The 20,792-nt window shown below is 36.6% G+C and overlaps 1 pseudogene across 1 annotated transcript; it reads left to right on the plus strand.

The window, feature by feature from the left end:
- The first annotated feature begins 524 nt into the window (after positions 1-524).
- On the plus strand, positions 525-19,019 carry LOC309974496 (receptor-interacting serine/threonine-protein kinase 2-like; annotated as a pseudogene). Its single transcript has 9 exons — positions 525-697; positions 5,443-5,490; positions 5,715-5,820; positions 8,458-8,613; positions 8,727-8,784; positions 8,982-9,011; positions 16,440-16,597; positions 17,677-17,726; positions 18,567-19,019. The product of its transcript is annotated as a receptor-interacting serine/threonine-protein kinase 2-like (transcript).
- Positions 19,020-20,792: the final 1,773 nt, after the last annotated feature.

Consider the following 20,792-nt stretch of genomic DNA (forward strand, 5'->3'; position numbering starts at 1 on the left):
TCCAACCTTGTGGGTTGGGGGGAGAGAAGACAAATTGAGCGCCCCTGGCTCACTTCCCCACTCCCAAGCCCCCGCCCGAGCCCCGCCGGTGTGGCACACGTCGTCTGGTCGCCACAAGGCGGAGATCTCGGGCCTGAGGCCGAGGCCGGAGCCTTGCTGGGAGGATCGCGGGCCAGTGGCCCTCATCCCCGCCTCGGCATCCGCCGCTGACGTCGCGTGAGAAGTCTGGGGAGGGAGGAGCTCCGAAAGGCGGGCTCGGGTGGCTGGCAGCGCCTGGGAGGGCCAGGTCGGAGAGAGGAAGCTCCTCCCCTGTGCGCCCCGCCGCCGCAGAGTTGACCAGTCCGCTCCGGCTCCGGATAAGCAGCGGCTTGGCGTGGGCTGCGCGGAGAATGGACGACCTCGTGACCTCATGTCCGGCAGGCTGTAGGGCCTGCCGAGCCGGCTCGCGCAGGGGGTGGAGCCGCGGGAGCGGCGGGCACTTCCGGAATCGATCGGCTGCTTGAGTGCCCGCGCCACCCGCTACCATGAACGAGCAGGCCATCTGCAGCGCCCTGCCCACCATCCCGTACCACAAGCTCGGCGACTTGCGCTACCTGAGCCGCGGCGCGTCCGGCACCGTGTCTTCTGCCCGCCACGCAGACTGCCGCGTTCGGGTGGCCGTGAAACACCTGCACATTCACACCCCGCTGCTCGACAGGTAGGGCGCCCTGGCGGCTCCACCGCGGAGCCCCGAAATCTGCGTTCCCCACCCCACTGGCTCTAACCCCCGGCAAGCGGGCTCTGAAGCCCAAGCGACGGTGACCACTTGGGATCGGCCGCACACCTCGTCACCTCTAGGCAGCCGTTCAACGCTTGGGCTAACATGGTGGGGAGAGCAGGCTTCTCTGGAGATGCAGCAATCACGCTTCTTTTCACTGCCCTCTCCTTTTTTTCTTACTCCTGGGCCTCCTTTCTCCAGACACCAAAAATCAGCAATCACAGCCCAACTCTAAACGTCCTCTTTATTGAAGTTGGGTTCTGTTTGCTTTGTTTTTCCCTTTTTTTTTTTTTCTTTTTTGAAGTCGAATTCTAGGGCTGCACTGCCCAATAGGTAGCTCTTAGCCATAGGTGGCTATTAACTTTTTTTTAAAGTGGCTCTTAGAAAATTTCAAATTGTATATGTGGTTCACATTATATTTTTATTGAACAGCACTGCTGTAGAGTCTGGGACGTTTTGGTTTGGGCTTTTTGTTGTTTTTGGTTTACACATGTAGGCATGAAAGTTTAGATATCAAACTCAATTTAGTTTCTCCTCTTACCGTCACAGGGAAGGAAGACTGTCTCTAGAGGAAACTTGTATTATTTTTGCTAACAATAAACTGAAATCAGAAAGCTGTTAAATGACCAAAACTTTTGAATGTCTCTCCCATCCTGGAACAAGTTTAGTGCAATGTCCAGATTTCAAGGGAAGGCTAGATTAGTTCCTGTTTCCAGAAAAACCTTTCAACCGTATATATTAATCAGTGAGTCTAGTCACTAGTCTTGTGTATTTTCCTTCCAATAGGAATTTAACTAGGCCCTGCATTCAATTCTTAGTGAGTTAACATCCATGACTGCAACATTCTCCTCTCCTCCCCCTATATCTAAAGTGAAAATACATCATGCTAGATGCCTGATTAGCTAGAGGCTGTCAGTATCCAACAGCAGATAAATTCCTCAGCTTCAGCCCTGCTAATGGTATTGACTTTCATCTGCCTGTGGCTTTTACTTGCTCTCTTGCTATCAGGCTTGGATGGGCTAGATCTCACAGTAAGTTTGAGACACCTCTAGAAATTGTTCCCGCTTCTTGTGTACCATAATCCTGATTTCGTGATATACAGGGTATATTTACCCTGGGTCTTGAATTCTGTGGAGCAATTACTGGGAAATTATGTGTATGTAGTCAACTTTGAAGGGTGGTGGTTGATTAGAGAGGGTAGATGTATTTTAGAATCAACTATTAAAATATGTGGAAATCTAGCACTGATGGACTCCTTAGGTATTTTAAAGGAGATTGATCCTCCCATTTTGGATGCTGCTTCTCAAGATTTTAATTTATCTAAGTTTTGTGCCATTTGGGGCCAAGAAATGAAGGGAGTTCCCTCTCGTGCTCATTAACAATTTCATCATCTAAAATTCTTCACTAAATCGGGTAGGAAATTAATTCTGCCGTCAAAGACGCCATAAGGACCAGTGCAACACTCTGGCATTACTGCATCACATTTTTTCTTCCACTTGTTTCCTAGAATGTTAACATTAGCTGTATTTATGTAGTCTGAGCATAGGACTGGGCTCTGCAGTTGACTCACAGGGTGTCTTATGTCCTCACTTATGAAGTGGGAATAACAGATATATGTACTTCTTGGGCTCTGGTGTGGCTAATGTTTGCATTGTTCTTTGAGATCACAAAAGAAAACTAAGTTTATGTGCTGTAACATGTTCTTATTTTAGTGATTGGTGAATTATTCTCTGTAACCTGACTTTTGCCCATGAGAGGACCTTCCCCAGCAATCTCCCAACGCCTTATGAATAGGTGAGTCTGATAGGTTGTTCAAATACCTTGTGTAAACAGTGTAACTGTTTTGTAACTGAAATTTGTTATGGGTAATTTTGGTAATATGTCTGTAAAAGCTGTTTTACATTTTTATTTTTTTAATATAAAAACCTAGTTTTAAACTGTGTTGGCTTTTTCTGTTTTCCCACTCATTCTTCCTGAAATCTGACTTCAAGAATTTTCCTTCTCTGATTAAGCAGTGAGTGGAAAAAACAAAGGCTTTAGCGTCCCACAATTGCAATTCAAATCTGACTCCAAATCTGCCACTTATTGTTGGCATGACCAATAGAAATTATTAATTTATGTGAGCCTTCGTGCTCTCATATATAAAGTAGGGATAATGAAACCAACTGTAGTAAAGTGGCCAACAAATAATAGGATCACAAGAGAAGGAAGAATGCATCATACTCTTCATGGGAGGGGGAATTAGTACATTAAGTATCAATAAGACATCCCCTAGCATGCCCTCTCTATAATTCTTTCTCAGAGTATCCAGGAACCTTCCCAGCAAAGGTGCTACTCAATAACTGTCTTGTTGACCTACATTTCATGAGGCAAATACAGACGTGTTTCAGCTTAGGAAATATAAATTTAATTAAAGCAGGTCTCACAAACTGGTAAAATGGGTTGCCTCACAGTTGGGATATTAAGTGGCTGAAGAGCAGGGAGAAGAAGAGAAACTCTTTTATGCATTCTTGTAATTCTTGAATTTTGAAACATGTAAGTATATTACCTCTTCAAAACATAGATGACTAAGATGTTTCTGCTTTATTTTGCTTATTGTTTGTTTTTAAAGGAGGCTTCATAGTCTGGTCTGGAATGTCTGTTGCTTTTCTTATTTCGGCAGCCATTCATCAAGAGCTTGGGTGGTTTAAGCACCAACTAATCATCATTGTTTACCTAGTAAGCTTCTCCTAGAGACAGTTCTCTTTCTATTACTGCTGCTACCAATACCAAACCATCCATGGAAAAAAATTGGTGACAAATGCAGTTCCCTTCATATATAGGTACACACACACATACGTACACACACACATACATACACACACATATACACATATATATATGTATATACCTCCCTTAGTCAATCAGGTCAATCAGTCAGCCACCAGAGCCTGGGTATTCTATTCAGCTAGTGTTTTTCTTTCTATTTACACTGCAACCTTTATAGTTTCAGACTCTCATTGCTTCACATCTTAACTAGTATTATAATCTTCTAATACCTGGCTTTCAAACTCTACCTCCTTCTGCTGATCCTACACCTTGCTGCCAAGTTAATCCTCCTAAAAGTTTGTTCCACTCCTGTCACTCCTGTGCTCAATAACCTGTAGTCACAACTCAGTGACTACCAAATCAAGTGTAAATGCTCTCACCTGGCTTTAAGGCTCTGAGATGAGGCCCTACCCTACCCTATTCACCTCACTCCCTTTACACACGCTGTTACACATCCTGATTCATATTAAACAATTTGTCATTTTCCAGATATAGCCTGTACTTTAACTTTCTTGAGTTCATTTGATACACATCTATTAGACAAATTCTGTGTGCCAGGTACTGTTCCAGATCCTGGGGAGACACAGATGAAAAAGAAAGGCAAAATCTCTCCCATCTTGGAGAGGGACCACATATCTTGGATGCCCTTTTTCCAGTGGTTGAAATTCTATCCATCCTTAAGGTACTGTTGACATCTCTCTCTAAAGGCTGTAGCAACTCCCTTAGCCCAGATTTACTAGTTCTCTGAGCTCCCTATATTTATTTATTTATTTGCTTGCTTATTTACTTGTTTTTGATGGCGCTTATCATATTCTGCCTTATATTTTAAGTATTTGGTTTTCTTTTTTTGCTTTTCTTATTTTTTAACTTTATTGAGGAATAATTGACAAATATAATCGTATATATTTAAAGTGCAAAACATGATTATTTGCTATACATATACATCATCATGTAATAATTACCAATATCAATATAATTAACACATCCAAAGACATACAAGTGACCAATAGGTATATGAAAAGGTGCTCAACATCACTAATCATTGGAGAAGTGTAAATCAAGACCACAGTGAGTACTTATTTTTCTTAAAAAGATTTCTTAAAAAGATTTCTTATTTTCTTAAAAAAGATTTCTTAAAAAGATTTCTGGACAGTTTGAGGTCATAGACTATGTGTTTTGTTTTTTGGTTTTTTTAAACTTACTAGTCTCCATAATGCTGAGCACAGTTCTTTATTCATAATAAATGTTCAATATTTATTTGTTTTATGAATGAAAAATCAAATGAACCTGGGATCCAGAGTTAGCCCAGGGATCCATTCTAAGCATTTACCTGTTCTCAGTGTCCTTTTCCTGTGTTCCAGTATATAATTTCTAAGCATTATTGACCCTTATGCAACTATTATCATCTAGTCATTAAAATCTACAACATTTAAGTGTTTTAATATTCAGGATATTTAGAAAATTTTTACATGGTATGCAGCCATAAAATTTAATATAATAGTCTAATCAAATTTGATCATTTTAATACAACATAAACTTAACGTAATTAGTTCAAGCACCTATCATTCTAATATAGACTTTATAAACTTAAACATGGTATTCTTTCCCTTTCCTGAGAAGAGTACAATAATCATCTGTATGTAGCACTTTTTTCTGTCAGTGGCTTATACAGGTATTTTGGTCTCTAAACAGACCTATGGAATATATAGGGTAGATATTATCCCAACTTTAAACACGAAGAAACTAAGAGAAGCTGCATAATTTACATGAGGTCAAAAGCTAATGAATGAAAAAATCCAGGATTAATTAATATTTATGGGCTTGATAATTATGTATTTTTCCTTACTTTGAAATAATTATACATTTTCTTTCTTTAGTGAAAGAAATGATGTCTTAAGAGAAGCTGAAATTTTACACAAAGCTAGATTTAGGGGCTTCCCTGGTGGCGCAGTGGTTGAGAGTCCGCCTGCCGATGCGGGGGACGCGGGTTCGTGCCCCGGTCCGGGAGGATCCCGCATGCCGCGGAGCGGCTGGGCCCGTGAGCCATGGCCGCTGAGCCTGCGCGTCCGGAGCCTGTGCTCCGCAACGGGAGAGGCCACAGCAGTGAGAGGCCCGCGTACTGCAAAAAAAAAAAAAAAAAAAAAGCTAGATTTAGTTACAGTCTTCCAATTTTGGGAGTTTGCAATGAGCCTGAATTTTGGGGAATAGTTACTGAATACATGCCAAATGGGTCATTAAATGAACTCCTACATAGGGTAAGTATTATACATTTTCAGTCGTTATAATTCTGTTATTCAACCTATATAGTACTTTCGTTTTACAAATGATCAGATTATTTAGGGATATATAGATGAATCAAAATAAGAATAATGAAAAACTTCACCATTTATGGCTTCTTTTGTGTTGTTAAAAATACTGTGGGGCTTCCCTGGTGGCACAGTGGTTGAGAGTCCGCCTGCGGATGCAGGGGACATGGGTTCGTGCCCCGGTCCGGGAGGATCCCACATGCCGCGGAGCGGCTGGGCCCGTGAGCCATGGCCGCTGAGCCTGCGCGTCTGGAGCCTGTGCTCCGCAACGGGAGAGGCCGCAACGGTGAAAGGCCCGGGTACCGCAAAAAAAAAAAAAAAAAAAAAAAAAAATACTGTGGAGTCAGAGCCTGCATTCTAAGTGACCTAGATTATTTTGCTTAGGTTACTGTTCCTGAGGTTTACATTGAATTCGAATATCCACATGTATATATATGTAAGAGAGGAACAGGAGAGAGAAAAGATAAACTCGGCACACCATACAATTTATTGTTAGTTTAAGCCAGATTTCATTTTATGTTAAAGACAATGTAGGGTTCAAATTAAATGTTAATAATACCAGTTCATAAAGTTCTGAATTAATAGACCAAATAAATCTGAGTATCAAATACATGAGCTTTTCCAATAATAGACAATGGCATGAGCCATGTACCTTTTTCCCAAGGTATCAGTTATCTGGCTTTAATTGTGAATCCCATCAGTAAACAAATATGGCCCGGTTGTGGGGGGTGTCCTCATTCTCAAAATATGTGTATCCATCTATTGTTGTTTGCTTGCTCTCATATTACTAAGATTATCTCTAGCCTGCAGTTTCTGTCAAGAAATATTTTTAAAGAACTCGGTCTCTTTTGTGAGGGGTGCTTTAGTTAAAACTGAGTAGTAACATAATCTGTAAAATCTAGTCACTGAACACTCCTAAATTCTGATACATCATAGTGATCTATAAGCAAACAAGAGAGAATGGGTGCCACTGTCACCACTCATGGAGTGACTTCTTCTTTATTTCGGGATACAACACATTCTGTTTGTGACAGGACCATCTGAAACAAGGGCAGAGTAAAGTAACTAGTGTCAGTGTATAAGATTTGTGTAACCAACACAGCAAGTAAGATACAAATACTAATTAAACACAGTTTCCTTTTGTTAAATGAGTATAAGCATAAATTCTAATGTTGTCTTCCCATACCCCAGCACCACAGTAGATGCTCTGGTACCCAAATTTGGAGCCCATTAGAAATTCTAGAGCCTCCTACAGGGGGATTGCTGACTCCTGGAAGGAATCATAAAATACATAGTGAGCACTCATCTACCTTCCTCTCCATGATCAAAAGCTTCCATATAGCACTATACTGCAGAGAGGCCTTGTTACTTCTTTAAACTATATAATTTTCAGAAAAAGTTACCTTTTTAAAGATTAAAAGATTCAGTTACTCAAGGGGATGGGAATCTGTGTAAACAAGAGGAAGTAATGTTGAACATTTGTGTTTTGTGTTTCTTTTGGTGTCCTGTATTATTAGGTCAGGATTTATCTTGAAGCACGTTCCCCCAACCTCACAAAAGATTGATGAAAAAAATCAAAATACTATGTAAAGACAAGTATTTTGAGCCACTCCCCTGCCAAGTTAGTTAATCAATGAACTATAAGCTGACCCATCTGCAGAAAAAAAATTCTTAAGAACAGTTTTGAGCTCAGTGGAAGCATACTTTTTCATATTATTTAGTAAAATGTACCCAGTGGCATGGTCCCTGATGATTCATGGTTGGATATTCCCAAATTATCTAATTTTTCTGAGTATGTTCATTCTCCTGGGAAGCTGTATTAACTTTTATGTTCAGAAAACATTTAAGAAAGTTCAGATGACTGTCACTTGTAAGTACCAGGAAATAGAAAACATTACATTTTTAATGTTTCTATGTTATATATACTTAGAAATGAAGATGATTTTTGTCTCCTTCACAAAAGCAAAACTCCCAAATGCTAATTTTTCAAGCTGAAATGCAAGTAAATATATGATTTAAAAATATGAAGTATTAATGCTTAGTAAGTAAATATATTATGGTCATAATTTTAATTGATGCAGTGGTTATCATCGTAATCAAGTATGGTTTTATATTAATAGGAGATTTAAAATATAAATTTTGAATAGAAACAAATTGTGTGTGTGTGTGTGTGTGTGTGTGTGTGTGTACATTCATGGGCACAAGTTATTTGATAAGAAGCCATAGAATGGGAAGATGGGTATGAGTATAAATATATGTCTGGGTATTATACAGATAAAAAAATAATTTAAAACTGTCTCAACTGACGAAAGACCCCATACCATGTAGTTGCATTACCAGTATAAACTAAAAGGAAATATCAGTACTGTAAAGTCATTATTTTCTCTAATAATTGAGGAAAGTAAGATACAAGGATGTTAAATAATGTCAAATTGATAATATAACAAAATGAGTATTTTTTGCCCTGAATTTAGTTATACCAGATATTTAGTTTAATACTATATTTCCTCATGGAATATTTCATTTTCTAAGTGGAAATAAATTTGGCCACTAATTTTAGTTTTGTTTCTTTCCACATATATGAAGAAAAATGAATATCCTGATGTTCCTTGGCCATTAAGATTTCGTATTCTGCATGAAATTGCACTAGGTGTAAATTACCTGCACAATATGAATCCTCCTCTACTTCATCATGACCTGAAGACTCAGAATATCTTATTGGATAATGAATTTCACGTTAAGGTAGTTACTTTTTTTTAAAAAAAGCTTATCTGCATCCTTGTGTTTAATAGTTTTAAAGACTTTTTAGTTATTTCTTCTATCTTACCAATTTAATATCTCTGCCTTTTCCATAGCCCCTAATTCAGTGCCACTTCTTCGTGCTGCAGTGAGTTAGTTATTCCTAGACTACAGACATTGGTAAAATTATGGTTCAAAATACAGTCATTCTGTTCTTAATTTAAATTGTCAATTATACCTTTGTTAACTTTTCATTTTGAAATTATTATAGATTCATAGATGGTTGCAAAGATAATACAAAGGAGTCCCATGTACCCTTCACCCAATTTCTGCCAGTGGTTACATCACATATAATTATAGTACTATTTCAGGACCAGGAATTTGGCATTGGTACAATGCATGTATATAGTTCTGTATCACTTTATCATGTGTAAATTTGTGTAACCACCACAGCAATCAAGATATAACACTACTCTGTCACAAGAAAGATATCACTTATGCTACCCCTTTATAGTCATACCTTCTCCCCTCCATCATACCTAACTACTGTCAACCACTAACCTGTCTTCCATCTCTGTAATTTTGTCATTTCGAGAATACTATATGAATGGAATCATACAGTGTGTGATATTGTGAGACTGCTTTGTTCACTTAGCATAATGCCTTTGAGATCCATTTAAGTTGTTGCTTGTGTCAACAGTTGGTTCCTTTTTCACTGGTGAATAGTATTCCATGGTATGGGTGTACAAAAGTTGTTTAACCATTCAGCTGTTGAGAGATATTTTGGTTATTTTTAGTCTTTGGCAATTACAATAAAGCTCCTATGAACAGTCCTGTGCAACTTTTTGAACAAATGTAAGTTTTCATTCCTCCTAGATGAATGCCCAAGAGTATAACTGCTTGGTCATATGGTAAGCATATGTTTAGCTTTTTAAGAAACTACCTAGCTACTTGCCACAGTGGCTGTACCGTCGTATATTCCACCAGCAATGTATGAAAGACCCAGCTTTTCTGCACCCTCACCAGCATTTGGTATTATCATAGTTTTTTATTCTAGCATTCTAATAGATGTATAGTGATATAGCACCATGGTCTTAATTTTCATTTACCTATAATGTTGAATATTGTTATTTATTTATTTGCCATCTCTATATCCTTTTCAGTGAAACATCTCTTCATATCTTAAGACCATTTTCTACTTGGATTCTTTGCTTTTATACTATTGGGTTTTAAGAGTTCTGTATATTTTTTAGATATAAGTCCTTAATCAGATATGTAGTTTGCAAAAATTTTCTGCCAATCCAAAGTTTGTTCTTTTCCTCCTTTTAACAGGGTCTTTCACCGAGCAAAAGTTGTAATCTATTTCTTTTATGATCATGCTTTTGCTGTCATGTCTAAGCACTCTTCACGAAGCCACAGGTATTGCAGATTTACTTCTATGTTATCTTCTAAAAGTTCCATAGATTTATGTTTTACATTTAAATCTGTGATCTGTTTTGAATGAATTTTTTGCATAAAGCATAAGATTTAGATACCTAAAGGCACCAGAGCAGTAGTGATTTCAGTTACCCTATATGTAACTGATGACAGCAAATAAAAAGTAGTTGCTGAGAAATTAATACTAAATGTAACTCACTTTATTTTTACATAGTATTTTGCTGCACTTCAAATAATATACATAATTGAAGATTATTATAAGTATCCAAAAATGTTCAAATAAGTAATAAGGAAGTTGGAACAATAGAAAAATAAATATAAAAAGTGTGAGAAAAGTTAAGTGAAAAAATAAACCTTTATTGAAGGCACTCCCTCTGCCTAGAATAAAATGGAAGGAAAAGGAAGAGAGAAGCAAGCTGCTGCCTCAATACTACTTAAAAAAAAGAGACAAATCTATTCCATCAGTTATAGAACCATACAGGTAGAAGTGACCTATTCTAGTCCCCTAATCAGCTAGTCCTCTGAATCCTCACTACAACAATCCCTCATCTCCCAAGGCAGTTACCCTGTGACAAGAGAGTGTTTAAGCTCCGTAACTGAATGACTGTGACTTTTTTTTATACGATCAGTCAAAACTCCTTCTCTGTTGCTTCCACTCATCAGTCCTAGTGATAAAGTGAGTTCAAAGTCCAATTTTATTTCCACCTGACAGTGCTTCTGAGATTTGAAGTTAGCTATAATCCCCTTACTTCTCACATACACTTTTCCCTTATACACATCTTTAGTTTCTTCAGCCAATTTCCTTATTACATAGGTTTTAATCCCGGGTGCTATCTAGATGCATCTGTGTTTAAATCTCTCTTAAATTTTGATCCTCAAAACTAATCCAAATACCCATATATACCTAACACAAGTTTGTGTGGCCAACACATTAGTGAGGTCAAACAAACCAAAATGTCAGAGTTTGGAGCAGAGAAAGGTTTATTGCAGGGCCAAGCAAGGAGAAGAGGTAGCTCATGCTGAAAAAACCCTAACTACCCAAAGGGTTTCAGCAAAGCATTTTTAAAGGCAAGGTGAGGAAGGGACACACCTTGGGTATGTGGTCAGCTCTTGCACAAATTCTCTGATTGGTTGATGGTGGTCATTCCTTAGGTGCTAGAAGGTCTGGGGATTACATGCCCATGATCATCAAGTAGTTAATTTCTTCCATTTGTTGGTGGTTTTAGCATCTGAAAAACTCAGGAAATAGGCATCAGATACTATTATCTAGGTACTTTAGAGAGGAGCTAAAGCAGTAGATATGTGGGGGGAGGTCTGTCCCAGGAAGGCCTCATAGGGTCCTGGTCAGTTACACCCTTGATGTGGTGTGATAAATGTAGAATCGTCCTTAAATACTTTACTTCGTATTCATAGTTCCTCACTAATTCGTCTTTTGGGGGGCAGTCCTATAACAACATTCAAGTTGGGCTCAGTGTCAACAAAAAACACTGAGAGGTTTTCTTTCTTTCTTTTTTTTTAATGTATTGTTACTTAAGTCATGTCTCCTTGTCATGTACTTCACAGGATATTTTCTGGACATCATCAAAGTTTATCTTGTTAGATTTGGGTGATAACTTCAGCTCTTAAGACCTTTTTGAATGTTTTTTCTGTAGTCCAAGGATTTTTAACTTTGTCCTCCAGCTTTGTGTCATCTTCAAATTTAATTAGCTGCTTTTTTGTATCTTCAAGTCATGATTAACTATTAAGCAGTACAGAGCTCAAATCAGAGCTACACAACATGGTCTGAAAACCTCCTTTCAGGTCAATATCAATCCTTCTATTAATTAGGGCTTTTGGAGAATAAGCATTCATTTTGTTTGGAATACTCCTAAAAGAGCTGTTATACAGCCCATATTTCTCCATTTTTTTCCATTAGAATATTACAAAAGTCCTTGCTTGACTGCTTTCCGAGGTGTCCTTGTTACCAAGTCCAAGTTCATACTGCTCACTGCAGGACAGGGCCAGTAAATCAACAGACGAGGTGTTGGGGCAAGGAATAGCAACTTTATTCAGAAAGCCGGTAGACCAAGAAGATGGTGGACTAGTGTCCCAAAGAACCACCTTACCCCAGCTAGAATTCAGACTAAAAGGGGAGAGGGTGTGGTTGGTTGTTGCAAATTTCTTGGACTCCTTTGTTCTTGCAGCAGTCCATGTAGGTCAGATCTTGATGTTCCTGTAAACGTCCAACAAGACAAATGTAATTGTCTGTTCTGTAACTTTTTATCTCTGTATGAATAGAAAAGTGTTATACCCTTAAAGGTCAGAGCCTTGAGAATGGGCTGTCTTGTATATTTCAGGCTATAGGCAACATTCTTAACTTGTAGCAAAAGCAATAGAATACGAAGGTTAAAGTAAAAGAAACAGATCCAATATGGAGTCAGATTTATTCTTCCTTGTTACATACTCATGACTTACTCCCTTTCCTTTTCTTCCTCATTATCAGAGTGGCTTTCCCTGACAACCCGCCTAGTTCCTCTGTATCCTCATACCTTGATTAATGCTTCTCCATAGTATTTTTCACCATCTTACAAAACATTTTTTATTAATATGTTTATTGACCGTCTTCCCCAGTTATAATATAATAAGCTTCACAAAGACTAAAATGTAGTCTGTTTTATTCACTGCCACCTGCTTAGCATATGCCGTATAGAAGCATTCAATAAGTAGTTGTTGAATGAACAAATGAATGAATTCCAGATCCTCTATATATACCCGATAGGTCTGATAATTTAATAGTCAAGGATATTATTAAAGTACCTCAGAATGTTTTATAATATACAAACTGTTTTAACGTTTACTCTTTGACAGTAGTCCTACTGACAAAAAAGGAAATGAAGTCTGTCATTCCTTTATTAAGTATTTGTGGAGCAACAGTGTTGTGCTAGACATCCCAAGTACTTGGGATATGTCGCATGAGGTCTGAAATTGATCACTGGGCTAATATAATTTTTCATTAGTTCTTTCTGGCTCTTTTATCAATTACTCATAAAGTAACCCTTTCATTACATTTTTAAACCTGGGATTAAGGGTAGTCTCTGCCAATATATAGATTTGCAAAATCAATATTATTTTCCCTTTTTAAAAATCAGAATGACATCTGCTTTTCTCGTATCCTGTAATACCTCTCCATCACCATGGAGGTATTTGCAAGTATTCTAACTAAACCTGAAATATATGTAAAATGACCTGAGATTTGTCCTTTATAAACTTTTCAACCTCCTTGGACTTTATTTTCTTCATCTCAGTCCAGAAACTATTCTTGATACAGGAAACAGAAGCAAAGTAATAGGTGATGATGATCCCTACTTTCTCTTTTTCATTGATCAGTAGGGTAGCCATGGTCTTTCTTTGAAATAAATAGAATTTAAAATAGTTTGGCTTTGTGTGTTTTTTTAACTTTTATTAGCTTTAACACATATAAAACTGTGACCTAATACTATTCTTATAAATTATGATACTCTTTTATATGCATCCTGTGTGTCTCTACTTTTTATTTTATAAATGTCCCTTAAAAGTCAAAGTTTATCAGTGACTCATGAAAAAGTAACAGTTACCTGATCTACCTATCTTCTTGGAAGGGCCTTTAAATGAAGTGCAAAAAATCTTTTAAAATACTTAATGAAATTAAATGGAAACACACCTTGCTACAGTTTTTTGAAGTAAATTTTTATACTGGAATGCTAACCAGAAGCATAGTATCTAAAAGAAAAATATACTACCAATTAAGATCAACCAGGACTTTTCTACTTTAAAAAGAATACATTCAATTTGTTTATCTGCTGGTCAGTATCAATTAGTGCACCTTAAATACAAATGAACCTGTGGTAGGCTTATTTGAAATAAATGTTTATATGTACCATGTTTGATTTCTCAGCTATTCTGTCCATCATGTGTGGAACTTCTAAGAATACTTAAAGTTATTCCTCATAGCTTCTTACTGATAACTTTATAAATTTACAGACATGGATAGTATTATATAAATGAAAATAGCTATTCTGGTAGGGTAATAAGATTATGGATGATTTTTATGAATAGTGTGTTTTAATTTCCTCTAGTTTTTTAATCTTTTTTTAAATTGAAGTATAGTTGATTTACAATATTATGTTAGTTTCAGGTGTACAGCAAAGTGATTCAGTTTTATATATTTTTCAGATTATTTTCCTTTATAGGTTATTTTGAGATACTAAATATAGTTTCCTGTGCTAATACAGTAAATTCTTGTTGCTTTTATCATCTTTTTTAGCTAAAAAGAACCTTTACCTTTGAAATGCATGTTAAGATCTTGTATAGAATAGAAAAGTTCCTATCCTCTGTCTTCATTGCTGAATGATACCAGGACCCTCAAGAAATCATGGAACTTGTATTCCTCTCATCATATTCTTCACTTTTTTTGCTTCTCTGGAAGATCCTGGTGTTTGTAATAGAGAAGGGGGACAAATATGGTTCCATGTGAAAGCCAAACTAAATTAGCTGATAAAGGGAATTCTGATTAAGTTTTCTAGGTGAGATTTAAGAACATAGATGACCTTAGGTGAAGTGAAAGGAGCACATAAGGAAGCAAGCTCAGAATACATTTTCTCCAGCACTGTATTCAAACCAGTATTTAGCCCAGTAGTTTGCAATTTGTGGGTCAGGTATAAGATGGACCACATCCCAGTTTTTGTGTTTTTTTTTTTTTAACATTTCTCACTGTGGCACAGAAATAAACTTTGCTTCTCATAGTGATGCTTATTATCCTAGCAGATGTGCAGCTGGAGTACTGTTTTTGCTTTTAGAGAATGAGTGGGAGGAATAAGAGTTTGTAGTGGCAAGTAGAAGTAAGTAGGATATACGGTGCCCCAGAGTCTTAATACCACCTCAAAGTGTATTAAAGGCCCAGAAACTATGTACTGTGCTTATTAGTATTGTATGAATAAGAGCAATCTTTAGAGGCTTATTCCCATGTACAAAACATTAATAATACTAATACACAGGGGTCATTTACTACGTGTCAGATACTGTTCTGAGTCCTTCACTTAGAATAACTAGTTTAATATCCTCAGTACAACCCTGTGTTATGTTATTATCCCCAGTTTAAAGATGGGTAATCTGAGGCACAGAGAAATTAGAAAACTTGTCCAAGGTTGCACAGCTAATTAAGGGGTAGAAGTGGAATGTAAATCTAAGTAATCAAGGCTCTAGAACCCATGTTCCAGAACACATATTATATTGCCTTTAGAAATCAATCCAGCTTATCTTCATGTAGTGGCACCATGTTTCCTCTTGGTCTTTTCTAATTATTTTTCTTAGACTTACCCTTTTATTATGATACTGTATGAAAGATTCATATAGGCTACCCCCTCCCTTTTTGGAGTGGGGCCATAATTTTTTTAATCTCAAATTCATCTAAACACTAAATAACTTATTTCTTCTCTTAAAGCTAGTGAACATTTTAAGAGTTAAATGATTGAACCACAAATGGTGTGCTGGATAGAGCTCATTCCACTCTGTTGACTCCTAAATTGTGCCTTGTGAAGATCTAAGTGATTTAAATTAAATGTCTTCAGAGTTTTCCTATACTCTTTTGTTCACTAAATATTGTTTCTGTTCTTACATTTTTGTCTCCCTTTTAAAAAAAAACATTGGAACGTTTTAGATACTTAGTTATAAGATATTGTGTATTGATAGTATCTGCACAAAATTTACAAGTGAAGTAAAACTGTAAAGGACATATCAAAAGTACAGAATGTTTGTCACTGATAATGCTTTAGGCACTCCTTGTCATGGACATAAATATGTTTTATATGCTAACTATACTATTGTTAACAGATATTCTTTTAGTGGTAGACATAAATCATATAATAATGAGTTATACTATATTGGAATTTTACTTATTTCCAACTTTAAGGATACTATTTTTAGCACATTATAAATAAGAACATATAAACCTGAGTTGTAAACAATACCCAGTGACAATCGTATTAGATATGACTAGTTTAGCAGTTTTGTGAGGTATAGGTAAATTTTGAAAGCACATGATATAAAGCTACTTGTCACAAAAAGTGAAGTGTATATACTCATTCAGAATAAAAGGCAAAAATACTCCTGTTTAAGTTTTCAAAACTTAGTCTCTTTTAAAATTTGTAATATTATGCTGAACTTCAAGTCAGTTTATATTGCTTTTAGAGTTGTTGGGTTCAGCACTATGGAATCCAATTTGTTAAGAAACTAATAGACTATTATAGAAATACAATATTAATATATATAGCATTTACTCTGGTCTCATGTCTAAATATAATAAATATAAACAAAAACAATTCTTGAACTTTTTTAAAGAGAAAATTTAAAAATTCAATTACTCTTTTCCCTTCCAGATTGCAGATCTTGGCTTATCAAAATGGCGCATGATGTCCCTCTCACAATCACAAAGTAGTAAATCTGCACCAGAAGGAGGGACAATTATCTATATGCCACCTGAAAACTATGAACCTGGACAAAAATCAAGGGCTACTATCAAGCATGATATATACAGGTACAGCATGTTACTTTTGCTCAGAGTTAACCTTGTCTAAAAAACAAGATTAATCAATCCGAATTTTGAAGCTACATTTTAAAAGTATGATTTTTATGCTTCTCTCATAAGTGTGGTGAAAATAAATTAGAGACAGTGGTTAATGTTTTTCATATTAAAGATGCCTTGCTTTGGGAGTTCCCTGGTGGCCTAGTGGTTAGGATCCTGGTTTTCACTGCCGTGGCCCAGATTCAGTCCCTGGTCAGGGAACTGAGATCCCACAAGCTGTGTGGTGCAGCCAAAAAAAAAAAATTAAAAATTAAAAACGTGAAAATAAAGATGCCTTACTTTTTTTTTTTAATATTTATTTACTTATTTATTTGGTTGCAGCGGTGGGCTCCTTAGTTGCGGCACATGGGCTCCTGGGTTGCAGCATGCAGGCTCCTTAGTTGCAGAATGTATGTGGGATCTGGTTCTCTGACCAGGGATCAAACTCGGACCCCCTGCATTGGGAGCATGGAGTCTTAACCACTGCGCCACCAGGGAAGTCCTGATGCCTCGCCTTAAGCTACTTTTACATCCTTAAAAATTATTAAAGCATATCTTGTTGTCCTATCAATTTATAATATTCAAGGGTTTTTATCATATGTGACCTTGATAGGGGGAGGGAAACAGTGCAATTAACATTTAACACTACCAAAAGAGACAGTACTTACACCAGAAAAAGAGTCAATAGAATAGGGCTACATGAGACAGCCTTTTTTATTGCTCTTTATTTTGTGTGAATAATAGAATCATGTAATTAAAGGGCATAGCTTATCTAGGTGTTAAAGAATCATCCACAAGTTATCCTTGCCTATAACTTCAAGTTCTTATGACAGTAATTTCCTAATTTTTCAAATTGAATTAATTCCCTTTCAAAACAAAACTGTATATGAATATTCATCATCTTGGTTCTATATAGTGATTCTTTAAGCAGCATTTCACTACATTATTACTTTAAAAAATGGTATCTCACAGTCAGCTTTTAAAATCAGTACCATTTTAGTTTATTATGAATAGTTTATAAAGTACTATATGTATATTTTTATCTTAAACAGCTATGCAGTTATCACATGGGAAGTCTTATCTAGAAAACAGCCTTTTGAAGGTAAGTGTACTTTGACTTCCTTATTCTAGGTGACATCATATTGGTAAGTCATACTCAGAACTATCTGAATAAAGATCACTTATTTTAAAGCTGCCTAACAGTCATTTTGTGGAAAACACACTAGAAAAACAACAATTTGTCATTGTGAATCCACTGTATGATGGAAAGTACTGGATTAAGGATCAGAAAAATGTGTAGATTCTTCTTGTTCTGATAGTAATTAACTCTATTATAAGCCACTAAATCTCTTAAGTCCTCATTTTTTTTATCTGCAAACTAAGAATTTTGAATTCTTATTTCTAAGATTCATTCCAGCTATAAAATCGTTTGTATGAAAATTTAACTAGTGCTTCTTCTAAAGACCAGCAAATACTGAAGAATACTTTTAAAATTTTCTGATAATATTGTCTCTTTCTTTATTTTGAGGTTCATTTAGGTCAGTTTGCTGTGTAACAACCTCAGAATCTCAGTAGTTTACAAACTAAACATTTATTTTTCATTCACATTGGGTTATTAGTTGCTGTGGCCCTTCTTGGCTCTGCTAGGTTCTGCTCAGCTCTGCTGAGCTCTGTTTTACTCTGCTCTCTTCATACTCCATTGGCCAAATCAAATCACATGGCCAAGCCCAGAATTAAAGAGGTGAAGATATAAACTCCTCCCACGAGAGGCAGCAAGTCTGGCAATAGCTGGGATCTAAATATTCCTTTGACAGAAAGGGAAGTAATGAATTATTCCTAAGATTTTAAGATTCCCTCATGTTCATTTGGTTGGCTTTAGAATGTATTTAATATATTAAATCATAATATATTTCTAATGAATGAAATATATTTGTTTTGACAGAAGTCACCAATCCTTTGCAGATTATGTATAGTGTGTCACAAGGACATCGACCTGACACTAATGAAGAAAGTTTGCCATTTGATATACCTCATCGAGCACTTATGATCTCTCTAATAGAAAGTGGATGGGCACAAAATCCAGATAAAAGACCGTCTTTCTTAAGTTAGTGTACAGTTTTAATCTGGGCCTTTTGAATTACAAAAATAACAAATACGCTGTAAATAAAATATTCCTTGAACAACTACGAAAGTTAGCTGACAAGCTCAAAGTTTTTTTTTTCTAATTCAAAGTTGTTTTTATTTTATGAGATGAGATTGAAGTGGTAAGGAGAGGCTGTTGACTATCATCATAAAAAGGTTAGAAATTTATTCCAAGTACAATGGAAAGCCATTAAAGTGAGTTTTTCAGGGAAATAACATGATTAAATTTAAGTTTAGGAGATATCACTCACTGCTATGTATAAAATTGATTGGAGAAGGGCCAGAGTAGAATTTCCAGACCAATCCTGGAGATCAAAAAATCAGATAGAATTAAGATTTATTTCGAAGTAGAATGAATCATCACCTAAATGTAAACATAGAAGAAAATCTTCATGATCTTGGGTTAAGCAAAGAGCTCTTATATATGACATCAGAAACAAGACCTATTAAAAAAATTCTTTGATAATTGAACTTCAAAAAAATTGAAAAATTTTACACTTCAGAAGATGCTATAGAAAATGAAAAGACAAGCTGTAGACTGGGAATCTTCTTTCCAACTAAAAAAAGAAAAACAAATATATTTTCCATTCAAAACATATGTCTAGTGCTCATCAGCATTGTATTTAAAAAAATCAAAAGTTGCTATAATAATGGATTAACATCTTATCTCTTATCTCCCAGAACCATGTAATAGGGTGTGTGTGTGTGTGTGTGTGTGTGTGTGTGTGTGTGTGTATGTATGTGTATATATATGTACATATATGTGTGTATGTATTGGCTTGGCCAAAAAGTTTGTTTGGCTTCTTCTATAAGATCTTACAAAAACCTGTACAAACTTTTTGGCCATCCCAATACATATCTCCTTTGTCCCCAGTGCCACTTCCAAACTATAATTTCTTCTCCGTTCCCTAAAGACTCTAGCTCTTCTGAAGATCATGCCATTAGGCAGTACTTCTCTACAAACTTCCTGGTTTTTCCCTATTGTTCATTGCAGAACAATGGCTTTTGGCTTACTTACTTCTACATCCTGCATTGATCAGTGCTGCTGAATATTTGAGAGGAGCGCTCTGCGGATCTCTGGAGTTCTCTGTCTGTGTACTTCTCCTCTTTGGTGCTCTGTCCTATAAACTCTATCTGCCTCCGTCTACCCTAACTCCCAGCCCTGTGTCTTCAACTCTGAGCTTCCTCTGGGCCCTGCCTTACTTCTCTACCCTGTAGTATAGCTGGAAACTCTCCCAAGGCAGTAAGCTTGGGTAGTCAGGCTGTCATAAGGCTGACCTCAGTTGTTTCCTATCACTTAGAGATCACTGTCCTTTGTTGCCTGATATCTAGTGTCTTGAAAACCACTGTTTCATGCATTTTGTCTGGCTAGTGGTTGCTTACGGCAGGAGGGTGAATTGGTCCTTGTTTCTTCATCTTGGCCAGAAATGGAATTCATTGGTTTCTCTTTAAATTAATGGCTAAAACTAGGCACTAAACTCTACTTAGCAATTCTGTTATGTTTCTCAAATACATCTACTATTCCATTCTCATATATCACCTGTTCTTAAGTTGTGGTGCAGGGACCTCTGGAGGTGGGATTGGTTCCTGAGACTTTCCTAAGTGGTTCACAAAATCAAAACTTTTCAAAATAATAAATATTAAGGTATTGTTTTCCCTTTTTACTCTCATCCTCTGGAAAAATCTTTCCAGAGACTAAATTAAGTATGATGATATCATTGCTCCAACGGATAATGGAATGTGTTTTCATATACTCTGATGTGTTAAAATTTTCTGTTTTAATCTAATGTAGTAAATATCAATAGATATGACCAACATATACAAAAGCTCTTAATAATTTTGAAGAGTTCTGAGACCCAAAAGTTTGCAAATTACAGACTAGATGATCATCTTGTACTACTGTAGGAGATGCGTAAGTCCCATACTTCATGTTTCCAAAGTGAAGATGAAATTCCATTTCAATCCCTAAGAAGGAAAGCATGGGAGGAACATTTCTAGTCCTATCTGCCCCTCAGCACTCCTCCTC

This window comes from Leucopleurus acutus (assembly GCF_964270905.1).
Source record: "Leucopleurus acutus genome assembly, chromosome: 17".
Taxonomy (NCBI): domain Eukaryota; kingdom Metazoa; phylum Chordata; class Mammalia; order Artiodactyla; family Delphinidae; genus Leucopleurus; species Leucopleurus acutus.